This window comes from Hyperoodon ampullatus (assembly GCF_949752795.1).
Source record: "Hyperoodon ampullatus genome assembly, chromosome: 11".
In the NCBI taxonomy this organism is placed as follows: Eukaryota; Metazoa; Chordata; class Mammalia; order Artiodactyla; family Ziphiidae; genus Hyperoodon; species Hyperoodon ampullatus.
The window spans coordinates 94,454,267-94,463,550 of record NC_136924.1 but is presented as its reverse complement, the minus strand read 5'-3'; positions in this window follow the sequence as shown (position 1 = coordinate 94,463,550).

Below are 9,284 nucleotides of genomic sequence, written 5' to 3'. Positions count from 1 at the left end.
AGCTCTGCCCAGAAACCAAACTACACACGTGGTGACGCATACTTGAGCACGAAATGTAAAGCCCTGTGCACATGTCCCCAACGTAGAGCTGCTCAGGTGGCCACCCACAATGACAGCACATGGCCAAACATACCTGTGGCCAAGGACCCAAGTCCATGCCTATCCCCTTTCACCTGGGTATCACACTTACTAAAGAGCACCCACCTTGGGATACAACGTGACCTTCTATTGCATTTCCTAAGCAAGGTTCTCACCATCAGTTGTAATTGTGCTTAGACAGTTTATAGAGACTGGGCTTAACAACACGTAGCGGCCCGACGAAACTGGATGCTGAAGCAAGAAAATAAAACTATAACGTGGCGAGGCCCACTCAATAAATTGCTTTCCAGATGTTTGTATAATAAGCCCTTTCCGAAGATTACACTTTGGCTAGAGGCATCTATAATATACCAAATGAATGTAGAATTTTTAAGGAATACACGCCAGGTATATGCCTATATCCATGAATGCCTACACAGGAAACTTACCACACAAAGCCCTCCAAAGCACTTAGGTCACAAAATTCTTATAATCACTTGTAAGAACAGTATTTCTCTCCACATCATTTTTCTCTCTGCAATTAGTTGAATACTAACATTCAATTACCACATGACTTGGCCTGCCCACTCTGTGTCAAGCTAAGAAAAGCCATGGCTAGATGAAAAAACCTTCTGGGATGGCCGTTCTTAGGCGTTTGATTCTAACCCATCTGATTATTAGAAGAATGTACCTGACCAGCATTTCTGTACAATATGACCAGTACTCTGTTCCCTTCAACTATATCTCACTGGGTTAAAAGAAAAAAATATGTTCGCTACTGCTTCGTCTCTTAATTGGAGTGTAAAGTCCTTAAGTATGTAAAACACAACCCTATATGCCTTATCCTTTCATGCCATTGTTTCTCAAACTATTTTTAAAGGCTCCGCTCCCACCCGAGACCCCTGCTCCAGGGCTCAAGTAAATGTTCACAGCACCTGTCTGAACAAGTGTGGTCCGTGGGTTATGTGGGAAAAGTCTACCTCCCCTATGGTCGTTAAGCAGGTCTAATTTTCTATGTGTCTCACTTATTTTCTAAACAAAACATTTAATTTCATTTTTATACAAAGCTAATTCAGACAGCGAATAAAGAGTTGGCAGATTTCAAGTTCTCTCTTTAGTGCCACGTATTATTATGCGCAGGGCATTGGAATCAAGGGTCCAGTGAGGTTGTGAAACTGTTAATTCTGATAACTATATTTGACAGTGGAAAATATGTACATAGCTTGCCTAAAGTTTACACATACGTATGGTGCCAAATCTCTCAGGCAGGGCTGTAATTAAAACAATATTATTGCCTCATTTGTGGTTATCCTTCCTTATTTTTTCTCTTTTCATTTGCTCCTGACTTTCTGTTAGCATATTAAAAGATTTAGTTCCCCCACCCCCCAAATCGAGAATCTAGAGGGACACAGAGCACTATGAAGGAGATACAAATAGGGAGAGAATGAGAATAAAATCGGAAGCGAAATCCACCCCAAATTTTTTCAAGACTGCAGTCTAGAGACCATAGAAGTGATTGATCACAACTGGAATTGAACTAAGTATTCATATTAGCTCTCCAAATTCTTACACATATTTACAATGTAAGTACAATGCACACTGCATCTTTGCATCTGTTTTATTATACACAAAGAAAGACAGTTCTGTTTGCAATAATAACACAACTCTGATGAGTGACATTTCTGTTCAGTTAGCATAATAATGTCCCGGACATAAACAGCGATTTACTCGTGAGTGTCCAGAAGAAACTCTTCTTACCAAAATTCATCTACAAATAGAACTTTAAAAATTAGATGCAGGGACTTCCATGGTGGTCCAGTGGTTAAGACTCCAAGCTTCCACTGCAGGGGGCAGGTGTTCCATCCCTGGTCGGGGAACTAAGATCCCGCATGCCCCAGGGTGAGGTCAAAAAAAAAAAAAAAATTTAGATGCATTCTCCTGTACTCTGTCTGCCTATGTGTTGTGAGAAATTCCTCAAAAGACTGTATGACACATGGTCCCGTTCCCATAAGGTGTGATTAAATCTGTTATGCCTGCCTCACCCTCAATCTTACCACCTGCATCTCTGCACAAGTGGATCTGCCAGCCATGTTCTCTTCATACAGACAAGTGCCCCGCTACCTAGCTGGGCACTGTACTGGGTCAAGGGGGTTATTAGTAGCTGTGGGCTATGGGGCAGAGGACACAAAGACCCAAAGTGAGGAAGATAAAATATATGGAGATGTCACCCCGAGACGGAGACCGTCTGCCTTCTGGCTCTGTCACTCAGCCTTCCCTTCTCTTCCCCCATCATCCTTACCCCTGAGCTCTCTAGCCAAAAAACTCACTTAATGGAGTGACAACGTTAAGTTGGAAGCAAAATAGAAAAGAACTGCTCAGATCTAGAGGATTCCAGAATTACTTATCTCCAACATTCTGAAAACCGAGCTGTCCTTCCTGCTTTCAGATCCAATAAACATATATTGATGAACTGCAGTGTGCATGTATCATGCTAGGCTAGCCACTTTCACACACAGGAGGAAACTGAGGCTCAGAGAGATTAAGTTCTGAATTAGGGTTTTAAAAAAAACAAAAGGCAAGTAAATAAATGTCAGAGAAAGGTTTCATACCCCAGTCTTTTTTCTTTCTTTTGACTGTGCAGTTTGTGGGATCTTAATTTCCCAACCAGGGATTGAACCCGCACCCTCAGCAGTGAAAGTGCAGAGTCCTAACCACTGGAGCACCAGGTAATTTCCCATACCTCAGTCTTTTAACTACAAACCCAATGTTCTTTAAACTACTTCATTGGGACTTCTCTGGAGACGCAGTGGTTAAGAATCCGCCTGCCAATGCAGGGGACATGGGTTCAAGCCCTGGTCCAGGAAGATCCCACATGCTGTGGAGCAACTAAGCTCATGAGCCACAACTACTGAGCCTGTGAGCCACAACTACGGAAGCCCGCATGCCTAGAGCCCATTCAACAAGAGAAGCCACTGCAATGAGAAGCCCGTGCACCGCAATGAAGTGTAGCCTCTGCTCGCCGCAACTAGAGAAAGCCTGCGCGCAGCAATGAAAACCCAATGCAGCCAAATAAATAAATAAATAAACTACTTCATTACATGTATGTCCTTGCCATTCAAATGGACAAGACACATAGTGTCAAGAAGGAATTATGTTAGAATCCAAAACAATCATGGAAACCACAGTGCTGAAACTAAATTTCACCAACAAATATACCATAAATTGGAAAGAACAGGTGAGTAGTATCTGTCTGTGTGTTCTCCAAGGTCACGTAGGGGCATGTCTGCATGTCTGTCTTCAAAATGCATTCTGAATATAAGTGTCGAATCAGAACTGGTTTCCAGTACTCACCAGATGATGGAATCCAGGATCATTTTCTTTGCCTGTTCATTTTCCTGGATCTGAGCCCAAGCCTATTTCTATCTTCCATTTTGGGGAAAAGGGCCTGGTTCCCAGGACTAGCTATCTTCCACTGAAAGCCTGAGGATCAGGAAGGGGCCAGAACCCCCAGGGCACAGAGCGCTGGCCTAATCATTAGAGTTGGTCTGCCTGGTCTCAGAGCGCCTCAGGCTCTACCTTTCTCCTGTAGCACACTCGTGAGAGGACAAGTAGATGAAAGGGCTTGCTCTCTAAACCCAGAGAATCAGACTTGCACAGATAACTCACCTTATGCCCAGTGATATCTCCTGGTGCAGATAAGGCGGAGAGGAGAGGAGGTAGCCAGAGAGAACCCCTCATCCTCCCGTTCTTCTCAGATATGGAAGGATTGTGACTGTGCTGATCTCCACCCTCTTCCACCTTCCTAGAGACCTAAGGCTTGAAATGCACTTTGAACCATAAAAAAAGAGGCCCTGCCATGCTGCCTGGGAGTCCTGACCATGTTTAAACAAAATCTTTTGACAACAAGACAGAGCGTCATCAGCTCTTCTTGCTTATTTTTACCTGTCAGGAATGTTTACCTCTTTGAGAATTCCTGAAATATACGTGATATACAGTAGAGATGAGGAAGCCTAAATTGTATCTTGGCTTCTCCTGAAAAGCTTGCTCCGAAGGGGAGGACATGGAATGCAAGATAGGCAGCCCCAGGATTCCTAGGCATGAGGTGCAGTGCTCACATCACAAACAGCATCAGATGTTAAATATCATTACAGACATGAACACATTTTATGTCCTTTGAGGTGTTATACAAATTCGAGACATTTTATTTTTATTATAATGATCATTTTACTTATCACATTCCCGATTCCATAACCCTCCATCCACCACGTGCAAACCCCTAAAGCCCGGAAATAATATATATATATATATATAATTATATTCTCTCTTGCTGGCTATTTTCTCTTCCTGGGATTCCTAACCAACAGTAATTTCCCAAGCCCATAATAAAGATTATTGATAGGAAGGAAAGGTCAATGGCTTTTTAGCTCCTTTGCTGCCTCCCAACATTAACTCCCTGCAAGGTGCTGTCCACTCCCTTATTCATTCATTGAATATCAGTGACATGCTGGGCACTGTGGGTTATTACAAAAAAAAAATGGAAAGGCCAAGAACATACAACCAACACCTGCTCTGAAACAGAGTTGCCTCTGATCCATTTATTCTCTCCTACCTGATGGACACAGCAAAGATGCCTGTATGTGCTGCTTGGGGCTTGTTTCAAATACTTTTGTTTTTACTGTAGTCAGTCACACTGCATTTCCAGGATCAGTCCCCATCTTTGTGGTTCACCCCGCTTGGCTTTTCCTTCTAAGGGGGAGCTTCTGGTACTTTAAAAATCTTTTGACCATTTCCCCTATAAGCGAGGAGATGTATTTTGTTGTCGTGCCACGCCTCCAGCCTTTTCTAACACACAGCCCTCTGCAGAGAGGAGGGCGGAAAGAAGACAGTCTGATTAATTGCTGAACATGTCTACATTTCACTACTTTATCTTCTTATTAGAGAAAAACTGAAGATGTTTCTGTTCACTGGACAAACACCTTATACCACATTGAAAGAAGTTATGCAATGAGAAAATGTGTATTTGTAGAGGTTGTGGAATATGTTTATAAGCTTGCCAATCAGGAAATGCTAATATGACAAACAGTTCACAGTTAAAAAAAAAAAGAAAGGAAGACAGTCTCCAAAAGATTGCGGGAAACACACACACACACACACACACACACACACACACACACACACACTTTCTCGTTCTCTGATAAATGAGTCCCAGATGCAGGCAGGCAGAGAGACAAATAGACAGGAGACTCCACAATCAGGAAATCAGCTCAGCTGCTGTTCACCTCAGTGCTTTGTCAAACAGGGTGTGCCCTTGTAAGGGCTCTATACACAGAAGGTAATTCCAGGTAAACAATAGCAAATGCCTGGCAAGATGAAAAAAGCACCTGTGGGAACACATCACCACCTCATTCTGCACCGTCTATATACCGTCAGGAGCAAACAGTAGACTCCCCGCCCCAGGAGTGGGCCAGCGTGCTTCCGAGCTGAGCCGTCTGGAGTCCTGGGAAGTAGCATCAGCGCTGACCTGGTGCTAGGATTACAGAGCAGAGGTTTGAAGTTCTAGTTCTGGGTTCGTAGGTGATTCACTGAGCATATCACTTGACCTTGTCATTCCTTCTCTTCCTAATTTCGGGACCAAGACACCTGCTTCTCTCCTGAGGGTAGTAAAGAACTACAGAGAGCTGCAGGAAATGAATGACACCAGAAAAGGGACAGGCCAGCCAAGAAGTCCCCACAACAGTAATTCCCCCTCGCCTCTCTCAAATTCTGAAGGCTCCCTTGGACCTGCATCTTCCTACCCACATCATGGCAGCCCCAGAGCCTCACAAGTTTTCATTCCTATCCCTCCCCTGCCTGTAATTTCTTTTGGGGTAATAATAAGAGAAGGAGCTCTGGAGTAGGGCTTCTATTTGAATCTCAGTTCTACTATTCACCATGACTGTGTATAAGTTATCCTAACTTTCTGAGCCTCTGTTTTTCCACCTGTAAAGTGGAGACAATAATATCTACCTTCCAAGGCTGTTGAAAAGTATATGGGATAATTTACGTAAAATACCTGGTGTCGTGCCAGGTCCATTACAGGCAATCCATATACAGTATATTAGTCTCTCCTTTCTTCACCTGTTTCCCAGGTTGGGAGGTAGTCACACAGCTGTACCAATCAGGTAAGCATATATAACTACAAATAAAAAAAAAAACATTATCAAAATATTTATAATATTTGTGGATCTAAGTATATGTAGTCCTGTGTTTGAAGCGTGAGTTAAAGTAATCACAAATTAATGTGGGTTTTAAAAATCTGCATACAGGGACTTCCCTGGTGGTGAAGTGGATAAGGCTCCAAGCTCCCAGTTCAGGGCACCCAGGTTCGATCCCTGCTCAGGGAACTAGATCCTACATGTATGCCTCAACTAAGAGTTCCCATGCCACAACTAAGTAGCCTGTGAGCCACAACTAAGGAGCCCACCTGCCACAACTAAGACCCACTGCAACCAAATAAATAAATAAATATTTTTTTAAAATCTGCATACACCAACAAGGTGTGATTTGACAGCCTAAGTATTACACCTGCTAGGAGGTGTCTGAATTTAACAATCATGTTGGACTTCCCTGGTGGCACAGTGGTTACGAATCGGCCTGCCAATGCAGGGGACACAGGTTTGAGCCCTGGTCTGGGAAGATCCCACATGCCATGGAGCAACTAAGCCCATGCGCCACAACTACTGAGCCTGTGCTCTAGAGCCCGCAAGCCACAACTACTGAAGCCTGCACGCCTAGAGCCCGTGCTCCACAACAAGAGAAGCCACCGCAGTGGGAAGCCCGCGCACCACAACCAGAGAAAGCCCACGCACCGGATGGAAGAGTAGCCCCCGCTCACCGCAACCAGAGAAAGCCAGTGTGTATCAACAAAGACCCAACACCGCCAAAAATAAATAAATAAAATAAATAAATAAATCTAAAAAAAAAGAAAAATTAATCATGTTGAGGAAGGGAGATTTAAACATGGTGGATCAAAGAGCATAATGCTGTGAACAAAGGTACAAAAACAGATAGAATGCTATAATAAATAGTGATATAATTAATTAGTTAATTAATTAACCTCTGTCTCTAAATTCCTCAACTCCTTCTAGCTGGTTCCATTGATACCACCTATCTGCTGGCTCAGTCTTCACCCAGGTCCTAAACCCATCTTGACAGAGGCAGTAAGGAGATCAATAGTGATCAATAGTGTCAGTTCCCTTCTCCCCTTCCTCTCACCATCCTCCCCAGTTTGAGAGGACAAAACCTCGATCCATTTTCACAAGGCATGTCTGGTTACCCGTGCTTTGGACCCAAGCACTCTCAAATCTGGGGTCCCATCCTGAATCCATCCTCATGGGTGGATAGGGTCTTACTGTTCTCTCTGCCTAAATCAATCCTCCCTCATGAGATTAGAACTTTGCTCTATACCCTGGTTACTGAGGTTCTGCTACAAATGGGAAGACATCTCCCCCCAGATAAACACCCCTGCCAGCCTAGAGCCTGAATCATGGCCATCACCCCATCCCTGCTCTATTTCATGTCTACCCACACACCCCGGGACCTCTTGCCCCTGTGTTCTGTTCACGCCACCAAAAACCCAAGTTGCTTATTCTTGCCTGCATTTGACTCTATAACTGAACTGTCCATCTTTACCTACCGTCTACCTCTGCAACCTAGTTAGTTTATCTCACATCTCTTGCTCAGGCGATTGGTCGTAAAGCTGATGAAAATTAAGAGAAAAAAGTCACCAATGGATACAGGAAACATGGAGATCACTCTTGGCCATAGAAAGAGTAGTGTCAGGGCAGCAGCAGAGCCAGAGAGTGGTGTGGTTCAGGGAATAAATAGAAAGTGAGGATGTGGAGAAAATGTGTTTAAAAAGATGTTTAAACATCTTTTCTAAGATGTTTAGCTATGAATGAGAAGGCTAAGATAAGGAGTTCAGGGAGAGCTCTTATAGGTGGTTTGTTTGGAAACTTAGGGCTCCAGCAAGATGAGGAAGGGAACTAGCAACATCCCAGCATGAGGTAATATTTTATTCTAAAAACAAAACAAAACAAATCAAACTTTGAGCCCGAGAGGTATGTTCTAAGCCTGAATATATGACAAAGACTAACACACACATACACACACACACCCCTACCCAGACACACTCACACACAATGACACTGAAAAATAGAGAGAAAGATTAATAGAACATGTAAATATCCTATAAATAAAACGTATATTTAGAAATTTAATATAAAGAAGTCAGCATGAAAAAAACAAGCAGATTCTCAAACTTGGGCTGTACATTAGAATTTTTAGTGAGCTTCTAAAAAAATACTAGTACTAGTGCTGGAGCTCACCACCCCCCAACCCTGGAAGAGATTATGATGATTATGAATCCAGTAGATTATGCTTTCACCTATCAGCATTGAAAAAAGGAAGAGTATCTCCATGTTTCCCAGGAGATACTAAACTATACCTGGTATTGAGAAGTACTGAGATAAATTACGCATTATATGAATTATGCATAATATGCATATTATGGGTTACTCATTTGGCAAAAATACTTTAGATCCTTGCTTCATCCCTATGTAAAAATAAATTTTAGTTGGAAAAATGACTGTAGGTTTTAAGAAACATAAAAAATAACAGTATAAGTTATATTGGATTGGCAAGGACTTGCTAAATTTTAAAGAAAAGATTCTTTCCAACAGAAAAAAAAAAGAGATCAACCAATGAACAAATAAAAGCATAGAAATTTTATAGCAATAAATAAGAAAATTATTAAGATGCCAATAAATAAATGGCCATGGAAAATGAAAAACTGAAGAAAACAAATTCATCAAACCAAAATGTTTAACAAATATGGAACCACGGGGGAGTAAGATTAAAGCTATTCAATTTAACTAGTAATTAAATAATACACATTAAAATAAAAACAAGATGCAATTTTTTTTTTTTTTTTTTGCTTATCCACTTGAGGAAAAAATGAAAGAAAGAACTTTGATGCACTGAGGAGACTTATTAAAATGCTCACTCTTTTTTAGTGTTTTAAGGAACCTCCATACTGTTCTCCATAGTGGCTGCACCAATTTACATTCCCACCAACAGTGCAAGAGGGTTTAAAAAAAAAAAGTCACTCTTTTTTTTTTGACAGGTTATCAAAATTTCAACATTTACAGAAACAAATATGGCAATAT